Here is a 22,797-nt window from a genome sequence, read left to right on the forward strand (position 1 = left end):
AATAACATCTAGTTAACAATTATTATCCAAGTCCCTTATTGTGTACATAAACAATTGGCCATCGACAAGTACACAAAGGCCTCACAATGAACTTAAAATCTGATATGCATTTTGATACGTGAAGGTAATTAAAATTAAAATCACAACAACAGTTCACAATCAGAGTTTAATCCACTTCTCCAGATCAAGTCCATGACCAATCAGGATTAGAAATAACACATCAGTGAAGCTATGAAAGATGTAAATGTCATATTTTTCCAACTGAGTTCTTACAGTTTTTCTCAATATGCCAGCTCTGTTTTCTCGAAGATTCTTAATTAGTGAACCCCTTAAAGGCATCTTAAATTTGCAAAATATGTGGCACCGCATGTGAGTTGAGTGTATGTCTAGTGAAGAGACACTAGAAAGACATCAAATCCAACATCAGATAGTCCCAAATAGTCTCACATCACAAGAGTTAGTGAAAGTGGCGGTTTTCATTTTTATTGGCATTTCTATAACTATACATTATGTATGTATATATATATATATATATATATATATATATATATATATATATATATATATATATATATATAAACATTAAATAAAGTACACCAGATCTCAAAACATATTTTCAATAGTAATTCTCAAGAATCGTATCAAACCTTTTCTTTATCAGCTTCATCAGACTCAGTGCTGTGATTTCTGGCAGACACAGTTACTCTCATTTGACAGTACAGATTACAATAGAAGCAACCAAAAACAGCAGGTAGTTCCTCTCAGCAGCTCGCTTCTTAAAACTAGAATTTGTTTGCACAGCAGCAGCAACTGCTGTCAGCGTTTCACACAATACTTTGGCTAATAGATTATTTCTCAGTTTTTCAGACACCTGTTTTGTGAATCACCGGTGCTGCCTGCTTAGAAAATAATTTACAGTTAAATGAAAAGTGCTAAGTGGAACAAACACACATTTTTCATGCATGCCAGGACCTTTCTCAGTCTTTTTTTCCTCTGGGTGGAATTGTGCTGTAGAAAATACTGTAAAGCTGGAATCTGTTATGCCCAAGGCACTTATTTTGTTGCCAGATTCTAAGGTAGCTCAGCTATTATTCAGCTTTGTTGCTCTGAAATAACATTAAAATAATCCCTCCACATTGTTTTCTCTTGTCTAGTCTCAGGCAGCTTGTGTCCAGTGTGCTCGAAAAATCAATTCAGCTCGTACGTCATAAAAAAACACGAGAATCAGTCTTTGCTTTGGCTTAACAGACTGGCTCGGACACAGAATGAGCAGTGTTGAATCCAGACTCATTTGCCTGTCAGTGTTTCGTGTTAACAATCAGCTCCTGCGGCATTGGTCAGGACTCCCATTTGTTTTTCCTCTTGCAGTGAAAACTATTCCCTTCTCTAGAAAAGAAAAAAGCAATATTGAGATGCATTGAGATGCTGCTTGGTTAAAAAATAGATGCTTATGCTTCCTGTGTGCGTGTGTGTGTGTGTGTGTGTATGTGTGTGTGTGTGTGTGTGTGTGTGTGCGCACTGAGGAGGTCTGTTGGGACAGCAGATGGCTGGGATTCACCCTCAAGGTTCTCTCCTCTCATTGGTCCACTTAGCAATAAGTGTGTTAAAACAGGTCTCAACCGAAAACCAAAAACGTATAAGACAAAGCTCAGGTACTGCAACCACATTGTTCCGTTGACTTATCAAAAGCCATTGAGGCCAAAACCTTGACCTTTTTCTAATATCAGCTAGTGCTGTTTAGAAATCGTTGACAATTCTATTTTCTAATTATACCTTTCATCTAGTCTTAATAGACCATCTAATCATCAGCAGAGTTAGCTGGGTCCAGTGGATCCCATTATGGTCTTAATGACTTTTGGAACTGGCATAAATGTATTCTGGGACTTTATTCTTTTGGGCGTGAAAGGTTCAAAAGATTAAATATTAGCTTAAAATAAATGTCTTTTATTTGTTCCAGTCTGAATTGCTAGTTTTTACCATAATTGAAAACCCTCACTAACATGAGGAGCCTGAAACATTCAATTCAGGGATTCTTCAAAGGGGGTTTATAAGTCGTAACCAATGACTGTAATAATGGTTAATGAATCATTTAACAGAGTAGTTAGACAACTTTATCAGAAACACTTTGATCCTTTTAATGACTGCCACTTTCTTTAAAACCCTTATTGTTTTTCTGTGGTAATAATACAGTTATAAAATTGGTAGTTACTTCATAAATGCTAATGGGTTAATACTCTAACCATGTAGCATCAGTAAATGGTAGCATAGCAGTTTTAGCTATTATAAAATATGGCTTGATACAAAGCGACAATAAAGATACCAGGAGACCAAAAGGTTTTTTCTTGTGTATGGCTTCTAACCGATTTTGCACGTATTAGTGAAACATTTATTAATTTTAAGTCCTTGATCAGAAAGCAGTACTGTAATACCTTTGTCCAAATAGGTAGCAGCGTATGTGTTCATTCTGTTTGTTTACACACATCCAATGACCTTCCAGAGGCACCTCAGATCAAAAAATATCTCCAGTACATTTGTAGGTAGTTCAAAGTCTGTTCATGTGTATTTCTGCAGAGCCGCAGCTTCGACTGTCACAGTCTGACAGCAGATGTCTGGCAAACCAAAGGTGGCTCATACTGTGCTTTGGTGCACACTTAACATGGATTCAACTCAACAAACTCCACTGTAAAGTGATTAGATGTGACAGGAAGTAAATGTGCAAGTCACATCGATCTCAGTATGCTAACGGCCGAACCTCCCGATGTGTGCTGAAAGATGGTGTAAAATTAAACTCATGAAGGGAGATGCAAGCGGCGAGTGTGTGAGCGTTTACATTTCTAGCTTTGTGAGGACCAGTTTGAGTTTTAGTTCTAAGCGGAGACTTTTTCTTTTCGGAAAGTGAGGACTTTTTGGTTTGTTCCCAGTTCTTTGTGGGCCTGAAGATTTGATCATAAAAAAGAAATATGGTTTGTTACAATTTAAGTTCTATCATCACAGCTGGGTCATCGATTCCATTATTATACTGAGCAGGGTAAGAAACAAAACCTGTGAGATAATTAAACAGGTTGTAAACAAGGCTCCAGTTTAGCCAGATTAAGGTGACATAAAGATCGAATTAGGCATGTGGTGGTTATGATCAGTTTGTCAGCGAGGGTCCTCAAGATCAGAAAAACAAACATGCATAAGTGTGTCTATGTGATTGAGAATTTTATGCAAGTTACTTGTGCATTACAGGTGACAGAAATGTCTGATTTTTAGATGCAATTTTGCTTTTTGAACCCAACAATGCAACTCATAGTTTTTAGTTTTTTGTGTGTAAAATCTCATTATTTTAGTGGCAAATATCAATCAGTCATTAATCCACAATTTCAAAACTATGAGTATATTTATCTGAACCTTCTACGGTTTATAAAAATAGACTGTGCTCATCCATACATATTTCATCCCAAGCATTTTCCAATGTAGTGATTGTGGCTTTTGGATTTTCTTGCAAACCAAACACTCTGTGATAAACTGGTGCTAAAACTAAGAGCATACAAACACACTGTAACAAGGAATCATATGCAATAATTATCAAAATGTCAAACATTTTTTCCACACAAGCCAACATGTAAAATTGCAGAAGGTTAAGTTTCAACCTCGCTGGTCATTAATTTTGGAATATAAACTGTTCCTGTGCTATACGTGAGATGACAGCAGAGACCCGTGTGTCACTATGTCTTCTCTGGCTTTAGCTTGTTGGTGGAGAAGAGAATGACGAGGATCAAGTGTAGATTCAGGCCAGTTTCAGCTGCACTCAGGTTTGCTTCTCCATTAGAGACAGAGTGCTTCAACCTGAAGTCATATCCATAATTACATGCAGCTCCGGTGAACATGTTGTAACCAAATCCCGGGGAGTTTTTTGTGCTTTCATGAGTTTCAAAACAGACATTGAGGCTTTGTAGAAAGGTTTTATGTCCATTTGTTTCAGACAATCCACACTGGTTCTCCCTGATTTCTTTGCCACTGCTGTAGGCCTTTGTGTTACATTGCAAAAGAGCTCTGTCTTGATTTCTGTGACATTGTCTCAATTTCACGCTTTGCCCACTCTGACGCTGCTCTGTGCCTGGTTTCCACATATAATCACTGAAACACGGCAGCAGAAAACACACTATTATTCTGTGGGACCAACTATACACAAAGGGATCTTTGCTGATGTGCAGAGCTTCTGCACAGACTGAAATATCCAATTCCATGTCTTGATGTTTTCAGTAGAAATAAGCATGTAGAACAGAATCACTACAAAGATGGCAGTCTTTACAACAGTTATTTTGGTCAAAGCGTGATAGAGAACATTTCATTGTAGTAATATAAGCTTCAATTAACATCTCATGATGCACACATATGGGAGAGTACTGTATTATATGACTCTAATTGTATTAGAAAACCACCAACTGTAGGCCACAAATATCCATGGAAATGGTGAATTTGAAGTGTATTTATAAAATGAACCAGTCTGCTGCTTCCACCTTTGAATTCATTCATCGCTTTCTTTTCACCATATTGTTTGAGTGTCACTGTATCATCAAGGGCCGGAAACCTACCCAGAGTAACATATAATGTTCACATACGCTATGAACCATGGTGTGCCTGGGATAGATATATACAAGTGTGGCTAAAAAATGTATAGTCTCTGCACGATACGATCACTGATACACCAGGCTGCTGTTAGGTGTAGCAACTTCCCACATGGAGAAGAACATTGGCATTAAGCAGCTTTTTTCTGGAGTCCCCAAATCAAAAGGAGGTGTATACATAGACAAAAACAAGCAGCAGGAGGTTAAGGACTATACCGATGACTCCTAGCACTGCCAGGAATCTCTCCTCTGGTGTGCTCAAGTATGGACACGTTAGGTCCATGTAAAACCCTTTCAAGGATTCTACTAACCACAGAAACTAAGATTTAGCAGTAAGGACGTGATTATCTGTACGTCTATACCAATGTTCTATACAAGTATTTAGGGTCCCAGTTTTGATAATTGTGATATCTCATTTGGCAATTTTGGTCCATATTAGCAGTTTTAATAGTGTACCCCTCTTCGTAATGTACTAATTTGGTCAAATTAACGCAAAGTTTTTCTGCTTGTCCAACCTTTAATGTATATATTTAACTGGCAGTGATATCTAAAATCTCACAAAAAAACAGAAACCACACATTAGTGGAAGATGCAGCACAGTCACCATCAGATCAGCAGCTCCATTTGAGCAGTTGAAGAAGCCACAGAAAATGTTATTCCACAGTTATGGATCAATATGAAATCAGATGCATGACTGTTACCAGACTGGACACAGTGTCAGCAGTCATTTGGAATATGCATATGTGAATCTGTGTTGAAAAATGATACAGTTTAATCATAACAGGGAAGTCCGGATGATTCCCCCAACAAGCCCCGAGTGAGCAGAGCTGTCTTGAGGGATAAGCAGTGACACAGGTGTAGATAAATATGGCTACAATCCAGCTGAGCACACTGCCAATGATCCTCACATCTTAGTGCTTACTTTTTAAAAAAATCGAACCCTCTAAGTTCATAAATACTTAAAGAGGGCAGTGGCAGTGTGAGCAAAAGTTGGCTTCGGAGCCACCGTGTCTTGTTCTGAGTCTTGCAGAAATCCTTATGTGACTGAGGTGTAGATGTAGACGAATATGACCACCAGAAGATTGAGGATGGTCCCAATGATGCCCAGCACGGCTAAAATTCGCTCCTCGCGGTCATTCGTGGAGTCTTCCTCTCTTGCGTGAGCGCTGCAAACATAGCGGCTGCCGGGGACCATGGTTACCATCACAGAACCCCACTCCCACAGGGCGCGATGCCTGCAAATAGAAACAGTGAAACGGGTGGGAGACAGCAGAAGTTGAAATTCATTAGTGGAGCAAGGCGATAGGAAATAGGGGGAAAAGAAACAGGTTAATTATTTCAGACACAGCAAAGCTAGATATTGTTCCTCTATTTGCCAAAAACACACACATCCAGTTTTCTTGTATGCATTCAGCCCTTTAATATTAATCACAGAAGAGTGAAACTTAAAAAAAAAACAAGCAGAGAATGAAATTATTTTTTGACTTTGGTCACCATCTGACTCAGATCTGCAAAAATTGATGCTACTTAAAAACATTTCTTCTTTTGTTCAGGCATCCTTTTCATTCTTCTTTTTGTCCTTGTTTTTGGCCCTATTGGCATTTATCTTTTTTGTCCTTTCTATACCTCCTTTCACTTGTCTCGCTGCTCATGTTCTCACCTCTTTTCACTACATGTTCGTCCTCTTTCTCTCACATTTTCTCACGTATGTGCATCCCATTGACTTGAAGGCAAGACTGACTTCACAAGTGCACATCCAACATAATGCCAACATAATTGCACACTTCTCAGTCTTCCTCTTTCCCTTTATCCTCACATTTGTCCTCTTATATAATCCCCAGCTCTTTCCTGTTCCTTCTTCATTCTTTTATTAACTATTCCAACTCCTGTAAAACCCCTTTTGTTGATAAAGCAATATCATATAAGCAGCCATCTGTATATGTCTTGGTCATAATATATCCAGTAAAGCTTGCGTTAAAATTCTTCAAATACCATGGTCTGTTAAATTCATTATACTCCTCTCCCTTATTTCGCTTCATCCATTTGTTCCTTCTTATTCAGTGTCACTAAGCATTAATTCTGATGTGGGATCAATGGTGTCAATGGTGTTAAAAATGTATGAGGTCTAGTGCTGATGAGGGAATTATCTGCCGTCCTCTGAGACAGTTTGGGAGCACAGAGAGGAAGGGAGGTTAGTATGAGGACAGTGTGTATTTATATCTCTGTGCAAGTGTGTGTGTGTGTGTGTGTGTGTGTGTGTGTGTGTGTGTGTGTGTGTGTGTGTGTGTGTGTGTGTGTGTGTGTGTGTGTGTGTGTGTGCGCGTGCGTGCGTGCGTGCGTGCGTGTGTGTGTGCTAAGATGAATTTCACAGAGGATGTGAGATGTCCACTACACTGAACTGACTCTAATTAAGTCCACTGGTGAACTACCTCCTCCAATTTGGTCAGTAATTCACTCCCTTCCAATAAAACCGTAGACAAATATAGAACACGGACAATATGATGGATTGTGAAGAACAATCACAGACTCTCTGCGGAGTGAGTGACTCTATAGACAAGCAGGGAAGCAGCAGGAGTGCACATAGATGTAAACACTAAATCAGTTCATCCTCTCAAGCGTCTCTCCTGCTGTACATTTCTTCTGTTCTTTACCCTCTCACTTGTTGTCCCGTCTTTTCATTTTGTTGGTGCGTTGAGTAAACATTCCAACATCAAGCAGCTGTTCTGGCGGCCCAGGGGTGTGTGTCTGAGCGAATGTGTGCGACTGTACTCATAGCTGGAGACATGGCACAATCTTTTGATGCAGCTTAGCCATTCAGCGGTGTAACGTGATTATTTCCAACCCACTTAGAGGGAATACATGGCACACCTCAAATATCAGAGGGACAGAAGATGGAAAAGGAAGGAGGGAAGTATGTATATACGGTGTAGATTGATTCATTGGGAGGTTTTCACCACTTATCAGTTGTGACAGTTCTATTCCTGTGAATTTAATTTGTAAATGTACAATTACATAATAGAATAAAGCTAAGGGATGTAGCTGCTATTATAAATGTACTACTATGGTATAGAATTCCTGTAATGTTGAAATTCACTTGTATGCAAGAAATGATCTGAGGATTTGATGATCAGCTGGGATGTAACCTCTGTTCCATGTCTGGCATTCCTATTATTTATTTAGGTTCACTCGCTGTTTCTTGCCCATTTCTTTTCCCCCTTTAAAATCCCGAAGGCATGATCCTTGTGAGGAACTGGTTGTTTGATCAAAAGTGAGCATTCATCTTATTTTTTAAATTTCTTTCTATCAACGTGTGAAATTGATTAATTTTTCTGGGCTTTTGCAACATTTACAGTGCAATATGTGTATTATTTATGTGCAGTATGTGTATGTTGTGAATTTCTTATGCATGCATATGTATGTTTAATGCTTGCAGCCCCCCCATAAACAAACATAATATTTCACGCATAGAAACCACATACTGTACATGTATCTCAACTGCAGTATCTATCATCTATTCACAAGTTAAGACATTAGACCACTTAAAATATTTTTTGAGATAATAGAAGAACATTGTCTTTTCCTTTTACTTTCCTTCCTCGTTCCTTTCTGCCCTCCTTTCAAGACCACAGATTATGAACTGAAGTGAATCACACCAGCTCAAGCATTTAGTCAGTTCAATTTAATATGTGAATTAATTTGATATACTTTATTTCACTCATTCAACACTCGTCGCTATTTTTTCTTAACAAAAGAGCAGGAGCAGTCAGATGCAGTTGTCTTGCAACCTAATTATTTTTGCCCTTATCAGTGACAAAACCTACCATAAAGCATAGAAATAACTTTTATTGTTTGTGACTATAAAAGTTTTGCCAATAAGTTGACTATTGCAGCAAGTATAAGCAGTTGGTGGCATATTTATTTAATGGAATGTCATGTTTGCCCATTTCAACCTGAGGGTCTAGTTAAAAAGTTCCTCTTGCACTATAGGGAAGCAAAAAGCAGACTTTGACTATAATCCTGCTAAATAAGTAAGTAAAAAATGGAGAATTCTCTGTCCCTAATTAAGCTTTTTCATGCAAAAAGGAAACATCACTTTAGGAAAGTACAAGATTAAAGCCATTGTAGAACATTCATAATTAGAATGTGCTCCTGGATATTATTGCTGGTATCTTACAAATGGCTATTATTCCAAACTTATTTTGAGCCAAACAATGAGGACACTGTGCAGTTAGTACAAACTCACAGCAGCACTGGGGAATTCACCACCGGCTTCCCCAGTCTGCACCATGAAACTCATGCATAATATTCATCATAATTGGCGCAGATAGCTACTCTGCTTATTTCACTGTCAGATTAATTTATATAGGATGTGATATGAATTCCCTACAGATGGTCCATCTGCAGTGCAGTGGGAGTCTGAATCTGAGGTCACATAGCAACTCAAGGTAATCTCACAGAAATATCTCGTATGGAAATGAAAGCTTGTGAGATGCATATTTTAAATTCCTGTATTATCATATCAGTCAAGTGAAATCATCTTTTTACATAAACTGATTTAATTGGGTGATAGATGAGGAGTATATGAGCAGTTGCTGCAGTTAAACCAGGAGGTTCAAGGTTCCTAAAGGACTAATTTGCAGGTAGTGCATCTTCTGATCTTCCGGCTGTATGATTAGTAATAGTGTGCAGAGATGTCAGCCGGTGGAGCTTGTGTGAGGATGATGCCTGAGAGTCCAGTAAGCAAAGCCCCCCCTCAAGGGAAGAAAATTCCCCAGCCATGAACATATTAATGTGGTAATGTAGCTGTTCGTTGCAGATGAGGTTTGGTTTCTGCTGACATGGTGTTATTACTAAGGGTCTGAGTTGAACTATACTTCACTGCTGCAAACACTGAACAAATTTCAATCTATTGCAGATAATGTGGGGATTGGCAAAATCATAGGATTGCACATTTGTGCAGAGACTGATAAAAGTATTTTGCCTGTAGTCATATACAGAACTTAATTACTGCTTCTGTTGGTCTCCATAAGCCTCCATATTTATGAATCTATTCCAAATAGCCTGCTGTGCATTAATACCAATGTAAACAGCATTGCTAACATTCTTCCTTTTAATTAATTCTTAAAATGATAAACAAACAGCACAAACATGTCAACATAATTAAAGGTGAAACTGCTCTATCTGCCTCTTCTGTTAGCATCCAAACCATCACTTTAAAAATGTATTAATTGGAGATGTAGCTGTAAGCAAATATAATTCATTTGGGGAAATAACAGATTGGAGGAAGGGGTGACAGTGAAATGGATTGTTGGAGGATTGAAGAAGTTATAAAGACATTGGAGATAAAAGACGGTGTTTAAATATACGTTGGTGCATGTGGAAACTTCATTAAAAGTCTCAAACAGCAGCAAACTTTCCCCTGCGTGATGCTGTAATGATCTTGGTCTGAAACATTAGCTAAAGGTAGAGTAGATCATTTCCATGTTGTTTAATTACACAGAAAGACACGTTTCATCTCACGTGTGCTCTAATATGTGCTTCTAATCCAAGTACCTAGTTCATTCATTTTGTAACAGAGGATTACATTTACATTTATCACGCACATACTCTCGTGTCATGTTTGTCTCGACATCAGTTTAACTTTTCCTGCAATGAGCAAGCAGTGAATGTCATGAAGTTTTTACTTTAACACTGAAACCAATGCTATTCATGTGCAAGTGACAAATGCATAAAGAGGTCTGTCAACTTCAACGTCTGTTCACATTGGATATTAATGATCTGATGGCAGCAACCAGCAGTGTATGTTAATGTTATGTATGTTTAGGGACTGTAGAGTCTGCATACAGCTCAGCAACATGTCCCAAGCTGATGCTGCATCAATAGATGTATGGCTGGAATCTCTGCATTATTATGGAACATAATTTAACATGGAATAAGAAAAATCAGACCCCTGAGACACTGCAGACGGTTAAATGACATCACTATGTGAGGAGTCACACTGGAGCAACTCACGGCTTTTTCTCCCAACAATCACATAGTGGTTTTGATTATCACAGATTTCATTTTGTGTTTGTTTTGTAACTCCATCAGTATATCAGCAGCTGTTAGCCCTCACCGAGCCTGAAAATAGGATGTTTGCATGTTTTATTGCTCATCTTCTTCCCAACGTGTCCTTTTAGAGATGCAAGATTCAGTACTATTTTAGTGTCTTAGAATATATTTATTGATCTGACTCATTGCTACTTGTGTATTCATCTAAATGCAGTTACAGAGTATGTAAAAATATTTTACCTAAACTGACCTCTACATGTTGAAGATAAAAAAAAAGATCAAAGAAAAAAAAAGAAACAAAAAATGAAAGCAAAGCTTGCTCATCCTTGGATTTTTAAGTTTTTCATGTTAATTTTTGCAAGGTCAAAACTGTAGCTCGGAATTAGTCAGGATAATCAATCTAATTATTAGCACTGTAGGATCTCAGCCTTAATACTGTATGTATTCTAGTCAGGTACAGTAGTATTTTAGATTATTTTTGTAGGATTTTAATCCCCTAATATGTAAATTACTCAGGTAAAATCACACTGAATAACACTAGTATCCAAACACCAGTCAGAATCTTTTAGTCATTGTGCTAAAGCACTTTGGCACAATGAGTGCATGCTGCCTTAAATGTGGTATATAAACAGTGACTTGACTTGAGTTTTCTCTAGCCTAACACAAGGATAAAAATCTCCAACTATTTGCTGTTTAGTGGATCTGATGACTACCTGCTGAGCCACAACTGTGCCACGAGTAACAGAATTTCTCCTCTCATTTATTAGCCTCTTTGCCATTGTGTCATCTAACATCATCCTTGGCCTATTTGTTCTGATAAAAGCAGCCTCAGAAAATCTAATTTTAACTCTGAAATTTTTCTCAGCCTTCAGGATTCCCAGAAATCTCATGTTTCCAATCTGCCAGTCATTACCAGTTTATCTGTATTGTTTTGTTCTGGCCGAAGACCTTTACTGCATGTCATCCACCATTTCTTATACCTTCTTTTACAATTTTCAGTCAGGCTACTAAAACTGTTTCGACTAAAACCGAGATTCTCACATTTTGTTGTTTTCACTGCAAACATCAAGTTGACTGTGTGTGACTTCTGTGTAGATTTTGGCAGAATCTCATTGTAGACTCATGAAATTGACATTTCTTGAGGAGGGAATCTCCCCCCTTAAACGCATTCATGCTCCAAGGTACACGGTGCGATCATTGTTAAGCAAGACAAGATGCTACTAATGTGAAATACGATATAAACAGGTTCTCCTGTGGTGCATCAAACTCTGTTTATCGGCTTTACATCCAGTAGTGGTTGGGGAAAGGAGGAATTGCAAGTATTGACTGGAGTCATTGGTAGTGTTATTGACTTCACAGAAAGTCTCAGTCATTGATCTTGCAGCTTTTGTGTTTGCTACACTACACTGGCACTCTGCTAATCCATTGCAAAGATCATTGACACACATAAGTGCAAAGAGAGAATGTTTGGGTCATGTCCAAGCTGCAAAGACTCTCTCAATACACAGCTGAGAAGATATTTACATGCTTAACAGCTAGGAAACATTTTACTGCTGTGTAGAGAAATAGTTCTATAAAGCTTAAGCATAAGCTAATTCGTGTTTTGTATAAATTCCCAATCTCTTGCTGTTGACACACATACAAACATGCAGACGCTGAGTTAATTTACGTGCTGATGTTGTGGGAGCTGGATGCTTATGACACTAGAACGTTCCTCAGGGCCATTACGAGTGTGGTTGCTAGAATACAAGGCCAGCGGCCATCAAGCAACTGTCACTTCTCCTCACCGACAGTCCTGCTTTCTCCGTGTCGGTGCACGTGTGTTTTTACAGTGTGTGTTTGCGTGAGGAGGCGCTAGAGAGGGAAAGAGAGGGCGAGTGTGTTTACTGTAAGACTGAGCGACCACATGTTTATATTCACGATTGCAAGAGAAGAGTGAGACATCTGTGTGGAGGGGAGAGTGTGAGAGGAATGAAGGGATAATAATCTGCTGAGCAAAAGTAGCATTGATATTGAGTTTGAAGCTGTGTTATTGTGTTAACTACTCAGTTGACAGCTCTGTTTTCATTCACAGCTACATTGCTCACTTGTCTATAGCTATCTATTGATAAAAACACATACTTTTGTTATGATAATCAGATTAATATGAATGAAAAAAACTGACTAAAGCCTGTTATTGTAGTTAGGATGTATCAATTTGACAAGTTCTCAGCAATGACAATGGGACTGCGAAGCCTTGCAGCATGTGACACATTAGTGGACACTTATTCACAGAGACTCAAGAGCCAAAAAGTCAAAATCTTTGTTTCCATCATTTTCAGCATGAACTGATAAGACCCAGAGTCAACTGAACCTCCGAGTTCATCTTCAGACATCTCACATCTTAGGTTTCTGGTTTTCATTAAGTGCAAATTTAAATAGGCTCCAAGCAAAATAAGCCATACATACAATTTAGTTCATTCCTTAGAGGTGAGTTCTCAACAATGTGACTGATTTTACCATCAGACTATCAGATGGTGGTGATGCAAAATGTGCAGCGACAGGTGCGAAAACATTTTTTCTCATAGATTTTTGATCATTATATGCAGGACTATGTAAAGATTCTGATGAATCTTGTAACATTAATGCTGTGAGTTTTAACACGATGGAGCTTCAGTTATTAGGTCTCAGGCTGGACGTCATGTGACCCACTGGGCACCACTATCATGTGACCGACATTAAACTGTGTGAATCAGTGGATGGAAACGTAATGTGACCGGCTTGACCTACATATCAAGTGTCTTTTGTCAGATCACGTGACCTGCATCCAATAACATGAACTATCTTAATATCCCTGAACTCTGTGTCATCTAACTGACCTCTCACCTTTGACCTCAGCCAACCTCCTGAGGGAACATCGGCAGATACACAACAGGCTACAAACACTGACACACGGTTGCCATGAAAGCGTGCCGCACATGCATAAACGTGGACTCACCACACATTGCACCAGAGGGGCAGCCAAAGACGCTTTTCTTTCTTCTCTTTATCCAAGCATGTTGTCAGTTTTTTCTTCTCCTCCGTCCTGCTGGTTCCTTTCGCCTCCGTCTTCCTCCTCTCCTCCTCCTCTTCCTCCCCCTCCCTGTCCCCCCTCTCAGCGCTGCTGCTCAGGTCCAGCTCTGTCGCTGGTGGGGAGAATCCAGGCGACACACACACACACAGACACACACAGACACACACACACAGCTCTGGGTGACTCTTTGAAAATACACTCCGATACAGCTGGGTTCAAAGCTCAGTGCACACACACACACACACACACCTCTACATCCACACCCACACAAGCATCCGCGCAAACACAGCTGAGCTCCTCGACAGTCCTTGCACCCCCACGCTGCCCCACATAAACACACAGCTGGTCTATCGGCAGCTGGATGGAGACCGTGCCATTGTGTCTTCCTACGTTATTGTTTTGATCTTTGAGCAATCGGTGATTCAAGTCGGATAGAAGGCAGCTCCTAACGTGATGCCTTCACCAAAAGACCCATCATGACTTTATTGAGTCCCGGGAGCAAAAACAAAGTAAGCATCCTGCCTCCAGTTCTTCATCAAAGAATCTCCACACATATCTCCTCAAGCAGTCCTCCACTGGCCAAATCTCTGTAATGAAGCCATTTTCTGTGAAACAGCTCCAGTCAGTCCAGGACAAAAACAACATATATGCTTCAGCAGCGGCTTTTCTCATGTGGCAGTGCTGCAGAGTGGCTGTCAGTCCGAAACATACATCTGGATTGTTCTTGTCGAATAGAACAATTTTCCTCACGAGGTCTCAGTCATCTCTCTCAAACACCGATCCCTGTTCGCACACAACATAAAGGGTCCAGTGCTTCTGTCTATAGTAATTCCACTCTCCCCAAGAAGTTGCACAGCTGTCCAAAAAAACCTCCAGGAAGCCCAGCGTCGGCTAATTTGTAGGTCTGGTCTTAATTTGCACCAACATCTCTACTTCACCACTCTCAGCCATCATCTGACACATTTAACAGCTTGTCTATTCCGGTGTAAAAATCCCTCAGAATAAAAAAGCAGCTACGTTTCTTCTGTTTCTCCCTCTGTGGTACAAGGAGCAAGTTCTTTCCAGAGTGGCCTGTCAGCATCAATATTTAACAGGAACCTCTTGCCGTGTTATTGTCACAGTTAAAGTTTTCATGTTACCCATCGTTGCGCGTTGGATGCCATGTTCTAAGCGTGCAGTGTTTCTCTTTCTGTTCTTCTTAGACCTTGCCTTTTTGCTTGAATGTTAAATCTTTGCTCTGATCTGGCCTAATTTGCTCCTTTCCTTCATTCTCCACTTCTAGGTCTCTTTTCAACCTTTATACTCTCTAACATTTTCTTCCTTTCCCGTGTTCAACCTTCTTGAAGCTTCTTCTCCCCCATGCAAAGCTCAGTCATGTTCTCTCCCTGTGGCAAGAGGCAGTCACTCAGGACTTTCTCCCCTGTAGGAGTTCAAACTATTTTTCATTAACGCTGTCCTTCTGTCCTTTGCAGTTCTTCTCCCACTCTCCGCCCTGCAGCAAACCTTCATTCAACCTTCCCTCGACTGGCTTCAGTCATACTAAACCCTCCACTTTCTAAACTCTTCTTGCCTTCCTCTCCCCCTAGCAAGCTGATTCACTTGGCCTATATCTCACTCACTGCCTGCCAGTGTGGTTGCTTGTCTTCATCCTGTCCTTCTTCTGTCTAATGACGACTCAGTTCTGGTCAAGTCCTCTTTATTTTTCTCCTTATATCTTCCTCAGTGTTCCTCTGTCTCCCTCTGCCTCTCCTCTTGCATGCAGAATACACAGTATTCTAGCTGCTGTGCTCTGAGTCATACTGCTTTCTCCTCCCTTTTCCTTCCAGAAGCTTGCAAATGTTCCTCTGTTCCTCCTTTTTTTTTTTTTTTGCTTCGTCTCTCTCTCTAACAACCCTTCAGGATTCGTTCAGCATTTCTTTCCATCCCAGGCACTAAAATGATGCCTTTGCATCCTGCTGAGACAGACAGAAGGAGAGCCTGTGGATAGACAGTCAAGCAGAGACAAAAAAAAGGGAAGACAGAGTTACACTTTCTGATGTTTCTCTTTGAGATCTTGCTGTTGCTAATAGTCTTAGTTTGATCACAGGTGGATTATTTTCTCCTCTTCTTACTGGAGAAGTGTCTTTTCTCTTGTTGAGGTCACAAGTTTGCTCCTTTTTTCTCCTCCTCTCTTGAAACCCCTGCTGCTGGTTCTTCAAGAACACGCTCGTGATAATCTGAAAAAAAGCAAAATAACAGATGAAAACATGGTAAATGTTCTCTGAAAGCACACGAGCACAACAGAGAGAGAGACGCTCAGAGAGACAAATAGAGGAATTGTAGAAGAGGGATGTGGAGATGAAAAAAGATGCCCTCAGGAACTATGGTAGTGACAGCAGAGGCGATATTGAGGGAGAGAGAAAGCAGGAAGGAGGAGGAGGAGGAGAAGGATGAAGAAAAAGGGTGGAGGAGGGAGGTTGTGGAGAAAATCTTGTGTGTGGGTGGAATGGAGAGAAGATTGTGGGATGGATATGGAGTGAAGCGAAAGGGGGGAGTAATGAGGGATGAGGAGATGAAAGGATGTGTGGTTAGAGGCTCGTGGATGGAGAAAGATGGACATATGCACGGCTGTATGGATGGATGAATGGTTTGGCAGGTTGACTGCTCCTCTGTGACATCCAGGAAATCTTTGATGCAGCTGTTACAGAAGAAAAGGCCTCTCTAAGTCTTTAGCTATTCAAAATGACCCTCCATTAATATTTTGTTGATGTACAGCTATTTTACCTGTGGGAATCCTGTCGTGCTCTCTCTGACAATCCCCTCTTTTAATTTCTACCTCTCTCATCGCTCTCTGTCTGCTGCTGCAGCCTCAGTCTGTGCTATCACTAAAATGCAGCATCCCTCTTCCCTCCCTCCTCCTCCTCCTCCTCTTGTCTGTCTCTCCCACTGTTTCCCTCATTTCCCTCCCTCCTTTACCCCCCCATGCTCCCATTCTCTCTATATTTGTCCTTCTCTGCCTGTGCCTCTGTCTCCCACTCTCTCCTTCTATCTCCACTCCTACTTGCTTAGTTCATACCCTTTTGCTTCTCGTGTCTCTGCCCCCACCCTACCCTCTGTCTCCCCCCTTTATTCCATCACCACCTCTCCACCTCCCCTCTCTTTCACTGTCCTCCGCTTGCTTTTCCACCCTCCCTCCCTCCCTCACCAAGAGAAGCTTCGAGAACACAGTGGACAGACTCTGGTATGGAGGGAAAGCTCTCAGGACATGTGAACACCATTCATAACACTGCCACATGAATAATACACACACAATGCATTCATATTTTCTCATATGCATGCACACATAGGAAAACCTGCACATACACACTCTATCTCTTTCTCTCTCCCCATCTGACTGACAAAAACAAAAGCACATCCTGCTGAAACGTACGGTGCGGATTTCGTTATGCACCTGAGCAGCACTCATGGTGCAGCCGCACATGCTAAAACACAGCGCGCTGAAGGCATCGATAATGAAAGAGGTTTTTTTCTGCAGTGTGGGACCACAGCAGCTGCAAATCAATGAAAGATTGAACAGGAAATGTGTATATTTAGTGCATGTTCATATGACTGCAGCCACTACACACACACACACACATATGCAAAAATACAACAACCTGAAAATGGAAATTCTGTTTGACAAACACCAACCAAGTCAGTGAGCTAATAAATGAAACATCAGCCCAAATAGGTTTGTGTGACCAGGGAGAAAAGACAGAGTGTGAGAGAGACAGAAAACTGAAAAAGGAGTGTGTTTGACTGAGTGCATTTGCTTGTAGGTATGTATACAGGTATGTCTGTCTGCTTCCCTTTACAAAACATCTGTGCAAACATGTGTAATATAATGTGTATTTTTTATATCACATTGTTGTCATGGATGTGTACCTCTCCAACTATCTCTGTGAGGACATTTTTGAGTTTTACACCAGCAGATACATGGTAAAATCAGAGGATCTTCAAAGAGCTGTTTGAGAGTAAAATATTCTTTTATGTGTGTTTATTTTAGATTTAAGTCAGGGTGAGGGTTGTTGTTAGGCACTTAGTTGTGATGGTTAAGGTTCAAATGAGGGGCTATAGAACACTTTATGTGCATGAATGTCCTCACAAACATGGCGATGTGGGCATGTATGCATGTGTGTAGCTGGTTTGAGTTGTCCTTTTGGCCTCTAGCATCACCCAGTGCCACCATCTGTGCTGGCAGCCAGATGGGAAGGGTGCGTGTCTGCACGAATGTGTGTATATGAGAAGGGTGGGTGTGTGGGAGGAAACATTTATGTCTGGGTGAGGTGACTGAAGACCGTCATTGGTTGTGCTCGTTTTTCCTTTCTAGAATTTACATTTCTGTCATTTTTGCAGTCCAAATTTTAGAGTCTTGGATGAGATTTACCAAACAGCCTACCACAGTTTGAGATTTGCTTAGAGCTTGTTGTGTCATCGATCAAACCCCTAAAAGTTGATATCACTGTATCAAAATTCTGTATTTGTAAGTTCTTTGTTTTCATTAAAAATAATCTGTTCATCCTAAAGTAGCTTAGATGTATCTCTACACCTTTGCTTCATCTAGGAATTGCAGAAGTCCTCACCTCTTTCTCAAATCCTTTCTCTGCGACTGTGCAGCTCAAGCACATCGACATGCCTATGACACTGCTTAAGCCCTGTCAAACTACTATGCAGTACACAAGGGCAAGCTGTAATACTGGAGAAATTCAACCATGTATGTTAAAACTGGGAAACAAACTTGAAGACAAATAATGATACATAGAGCTCCACCCTGCAAGCTGACTGGACTGGTTTGTTACAACTGAAACCCTGGATTTCTGAATCTCTATTTTTGAGACTGTCATTGATGCACTGATCTTCAAGGTGGAATTATGCAGTCATGGCATTAATTACTTTTGGACATGTGAACAAAGTAACAACACTTTAATTTCTTTAGTTAACATTCACTGAGGCAACCTCTGTTGTTTTAGCAAATGCCCCAAAATATCACATTACTTGATGAAGTGAAAGTAAAAGTCAGTGCTACAGAGCCACTCAGTCTAGCGGGGCGTCTCCATAAGCACCTACTCGGCGCGACACGGCTCGACTCGTCTTTGTTTGTGAGCTTTTCCGTATGGAGTAGTGCCTTGTACGAGGTACTATTTTCCGTACCTTCTCGGCTGAGGTTCCAAGCCAGCTGAGATGAGCCAATAACGTGACGGCTACATAGTGCAGGCCACTGATTGGACAGGGAGTGACGACACACGAGAGCGACTCCAGCACAAAACAAAACCCAGCATTTAAAAAAAAAAAAAAAAACTGTAAACAGCGACAGTGTGCGTTGCTCTTCACGGAACTTTCTGTTCTTCATAATTTTAATATGACAGCCAGACCTGTACCGTGGGTGAATGAAGAGGTCAAGACTTTTCTGTGTTTGGTGGTGGACCAAAGAATACAGAGGGAGCTGGACGGAGAAAGTTCATCAGGAGGTCTCTGAGCGGATGGCCACTCACATATACAGTAGACTGTATATAAAGAGGACAATGAAGCAGTGTAGGGAGAAGCTGAAAAAGCTCAAAAATAACTATCGGTCCACCAAGGACCACAACGGCCAGCGTGGGTCAACCAGGAGGCGTTGGAAGAGGTTTAAGGGACGTTATTTACTGGCACCGCACTGGCGAGCAACAGGAAGGAGACTCCGCATTGTTGGAGACGTTCGAGAACGGTGTGTTTTGTGACTTCAAGAAACTTTTACATCATTTATCCCATTGGTGGCAAGCTGCATTTAAGCAAATAAGTATATTTAGAAAGTAACGTCGTTGTCTCCTGTAGCAGACAATAAGCTAGCTAGTTAGCCATCAGCGCTAACGAGTTAGCCATCAGCGCTAACGAGTTAGCCATCAGCGCTAACGAGTTAGCCATCAGCGCTAGCTCCGTGCTCTGCTTGTATTTCGTGCAGCTGTTTCTAACGTTTAACTCTCAGAAGCTAATACATCACTCAGCATGACGAACTAAGCTAGTGGTCTTACAGGTTTATTTTTTTCACAAGTTACAGTGTCGTATTTTTCGTGTACTTAGGGCGAATGTTTATTTCTGTTCAAGAATCCCTTTCCACATGCGAAGCCTACTCCACCTCCGTCATGGAGCCCCCAGCTCCCCTGCCTCCTCTCCACCACCAGCTTCGACACCAGTACCAGCTCGGACACCGACACTGTCAACATCAACCTCCAGCACGTAACAGCAACGTCTTATCGCTGGTAAGACGCGTTAAACAGAGACTATGGTTGATTTTCGCATTATTATTATTATTGCATGTGTAAATTCCTGCAAGCATGATCAGAACAACGAGACCAATGACCAAGAATTCAGGCAGGTGTAAATGCAAACTGTGCAGCATGCCAGCTCAGGAACGCCTGATGAAAGCTACGTGTAGCTACAGTGACACACAATAAGAACACATGCAGCTGCATTTTGTTTCCATTGACTTAACAAGTAAGTCACTCTAATTAATTTACGTTCTGGTGCAATGTAGTATTGCAACCATTCTTCTTATAGTCACTAGGTAACTGTGAAACTGGATGAAAGTATACATAGAAATAAGAAAACACAGCTGTTCTTAGCAAAAACAAAATGTGCACAAGACGAAATGAAGTTCACACCACGTTGTTTTTAGTTGTGGTGGATGAGGTACTGTTTGTGCTTCGGTTAAAGTAAAGAGTGCCAAAAATTTATTAAAGTAAATCTATCAAAGACATGATCATGATTGAAAATGGATGGACAGGTGGCTAAACACATCACATCATAGCTGTGGAGTCCTTCAAGCTCCGGGGGACTACAGTCTTTCAGGATCTGCAGTTTCAATACATCCTCAGCAGAGTATGTATTTCCTACAACAGCTGAGGAGACATGGAGGAGCTACAGGAGCTGTTGATCCAGTTCTACACTGCAGTCATCGAGTCTGTCCTGTGCACTTCTGTCACTGTGTGGTTTGGATCAACCACACAGCAGGACAGAAACAGACTACAACTTCTAGTACGGACTGCAGAAAACATCAGAGACCCCACTCACCCGGGACATAAACTGTTTTCCCCCCCTCACCAGGTGCTACAGATCCCTGTACACAAAAATCACCAGACACAAAAACAGTTTCTTCCCCACTGCCATCACTGTAAAAAACAGCTGAGCCATTCCTACACACCTGTACAATAGTCAGTATTCCAGTGGACATGTACAGTATTTTTTTTTGCCACTTCTCCAGATGCTCTTTCTTGGACCATTTTTGGTAGCTGCTAACCACAGTAGACCAGGAACACCCAACCAGGCCTGCTGTTTTGGAGGTGCTCTAACCAAGTCATCTCAAACTCACATTTTTTCTAACTTCCAAAACATCGTCTTCAAAAACTGACTGTTCACTAGCTGTTTAATACATCAGGTACCAGTGTAGGAAGATAATCAATATTATTGACTTCCTGCCAGCAGTTTTAAAGTTGTAGCTGATTGGTATAGAGTAGTTTTATTATGAGACCAATGTATTTCAGCTTGAGGCTGCAAGCGTTGCTGTGGTTTTGACCTCCAAGTAACTGCCAGAAATCTGCATTTCTATATCTGATGATTTGTGCATTGTCTACTATAAATTTAATTCATTCTTCAGTTTGTGTGAAAAGAAACATCTTTTGGATGCCAACAGGATATTGATACTCCCCAGTGTTTGCCCATGACATGCAAGTGATCTGTCAGCACAGAAAAAAACTGCAAGCGATCCACGTCTCTGCATTGCTCTGACAGCTGCATCACAGCTCTGTGTGACAAATCAAGAACGCTGTCAAGAATTTGCCTCCGTCTAGTGACTATATTGAAATGTATGATTACAGGTACAACTAACAATCACATCTGTTCATTATGCTTGCCTGGGGATGGAGGTGAAACTTTTTGGAACGCTTCTACATACATTCAGCCTTGTAGTGAGCCAGTCTTTAACCCCAGTCTTTCTCAAACTGAATATTTTACTTGTCAAACTAACCAAAGGTTACTTGCTATAACCTCATTCATTCATTCATTTTAACCATACTGCAATTGCCAAGTGAAGAAGAAAGTGATAATAGAAGAAAATGTTTGAGTTGTACATTAATCGTCGTTGTCAACATAGTTAAGGGTTTTTCTAAGTCATCCAGTTCTGATGTTCCTGTCCAGCATATTCTATTGCTGATTTGTTCCAACAGATTTAGTGCCTAAAACATTAATGTATCAACAATAAAAAGTGAGATACAAAAACAATGACTTGTTTGCAGTAACTGATGAAACATAAGCAGTAGTTCAAATGCCTTTAATATACAGAATAATGTTAACAAAGCTGTGGGTTGTTCCCAGATTTTCTAACGCAGTCCATGTTCATTAATGGTTCCATATTTCAGGCAGTGATTTAAAAAAAAAAAAAACTGTATTTGCATGCACTGTATATGTCAGATAAAGCAAAAAGGAATAGAACAGACAGGGTGGTTAATCCTTCTAAATACTTTAAAAGATGTGGCAACTCTGGATTTTGTGAAATTTGTGTTTTACCTGGAAAACAGGGCCAGAGACAGACTCAGCTGACAGATAGAAAATGAGGAAAATGTTAATATAAATACCAATAAGCTGATATGAGGAAGCAGTCAGACATACAGCAAGGCAGAAATGAGACAGCAGACACATACGTCTTTTTGCTCATTTCAAAGTATGCTGCACCATTACCCTGATCAGACCTCAGCTGCTCTCTTTTTCTTTCATCTGTCTTCTATTTCCATTCTCTCTCCATGGTTTGTTTTCCAACACAAACTGGCCCTTATAAAACGTGTTACTTTCAAAGGCAGAGCAGAGTAACACAAGGAGAAGAGATGTGGATAGAGTGATTAAGCCAGAAATGATGCATGTGAGTTTGTGTAGTTGGTCCCAAGAATGTTACTGGGACTAGAATTTGTGTGTGTGTGAGACAGAGAGTGAAAAAGAATTCCTTCTTGTTGCTAGGCAACATCATCGAAGCTAAGTCAATGATGTCATCACAGTATCCTTTGATGATGTCATTTGACGATATAACAAGAGTGTATT

The 22,797-nt window shown here is 40.5% G+C and overlaps 1 long non-coding RNA gene across 2 annotated transcripts; it reads right to left on the reverse strand.

Moving 5' to 3' along the window:
* Window positions 1-592: 592 nt before the first annotated feature.
* On the reverse strand, window positions 593-16,630 carry LOC118470067 (uncharacterized). 2 transcript variants are annotated; one of them, XR_004847081.2, is made up of 4 exons: window positions 16,480-16,630; window positions 15,828-15,932; window positions 13,642-15,693; window positions 593-5,848 (listed from the first exon to the last, which is right to left on the reverse strand). It is a non-coding gene; the product is annotated as an uncharacterized LOC118470067 (long non-coding RNA). The 2 variants fall into 2 exon arrangements; XR_004847080.2 differs by having other exon boundaries at window positions 13,642-15,932.
* Between the last annotated feature and the right edge of the window lie 6,167 nt (window positions 16,631-22,797).

The sequence above is a fragment of the Amphiprion ocellaris genome, chromosome 7 (genome assembly GCF_022539595.1).
Source record: "Amphiprion ocellaris isolate individual 3 ecotype Okinawa chromosome 7, ASM2253959v1, whole genome shotgun sequence".
In the NCBI taxonomy this organism is placed as follows: domain Eukaryota; kingdom Metazoa; phylum Chordata; class Actinopteri; family Pomacentridae; genus Amphiprion; species Amphiprion ocellaris.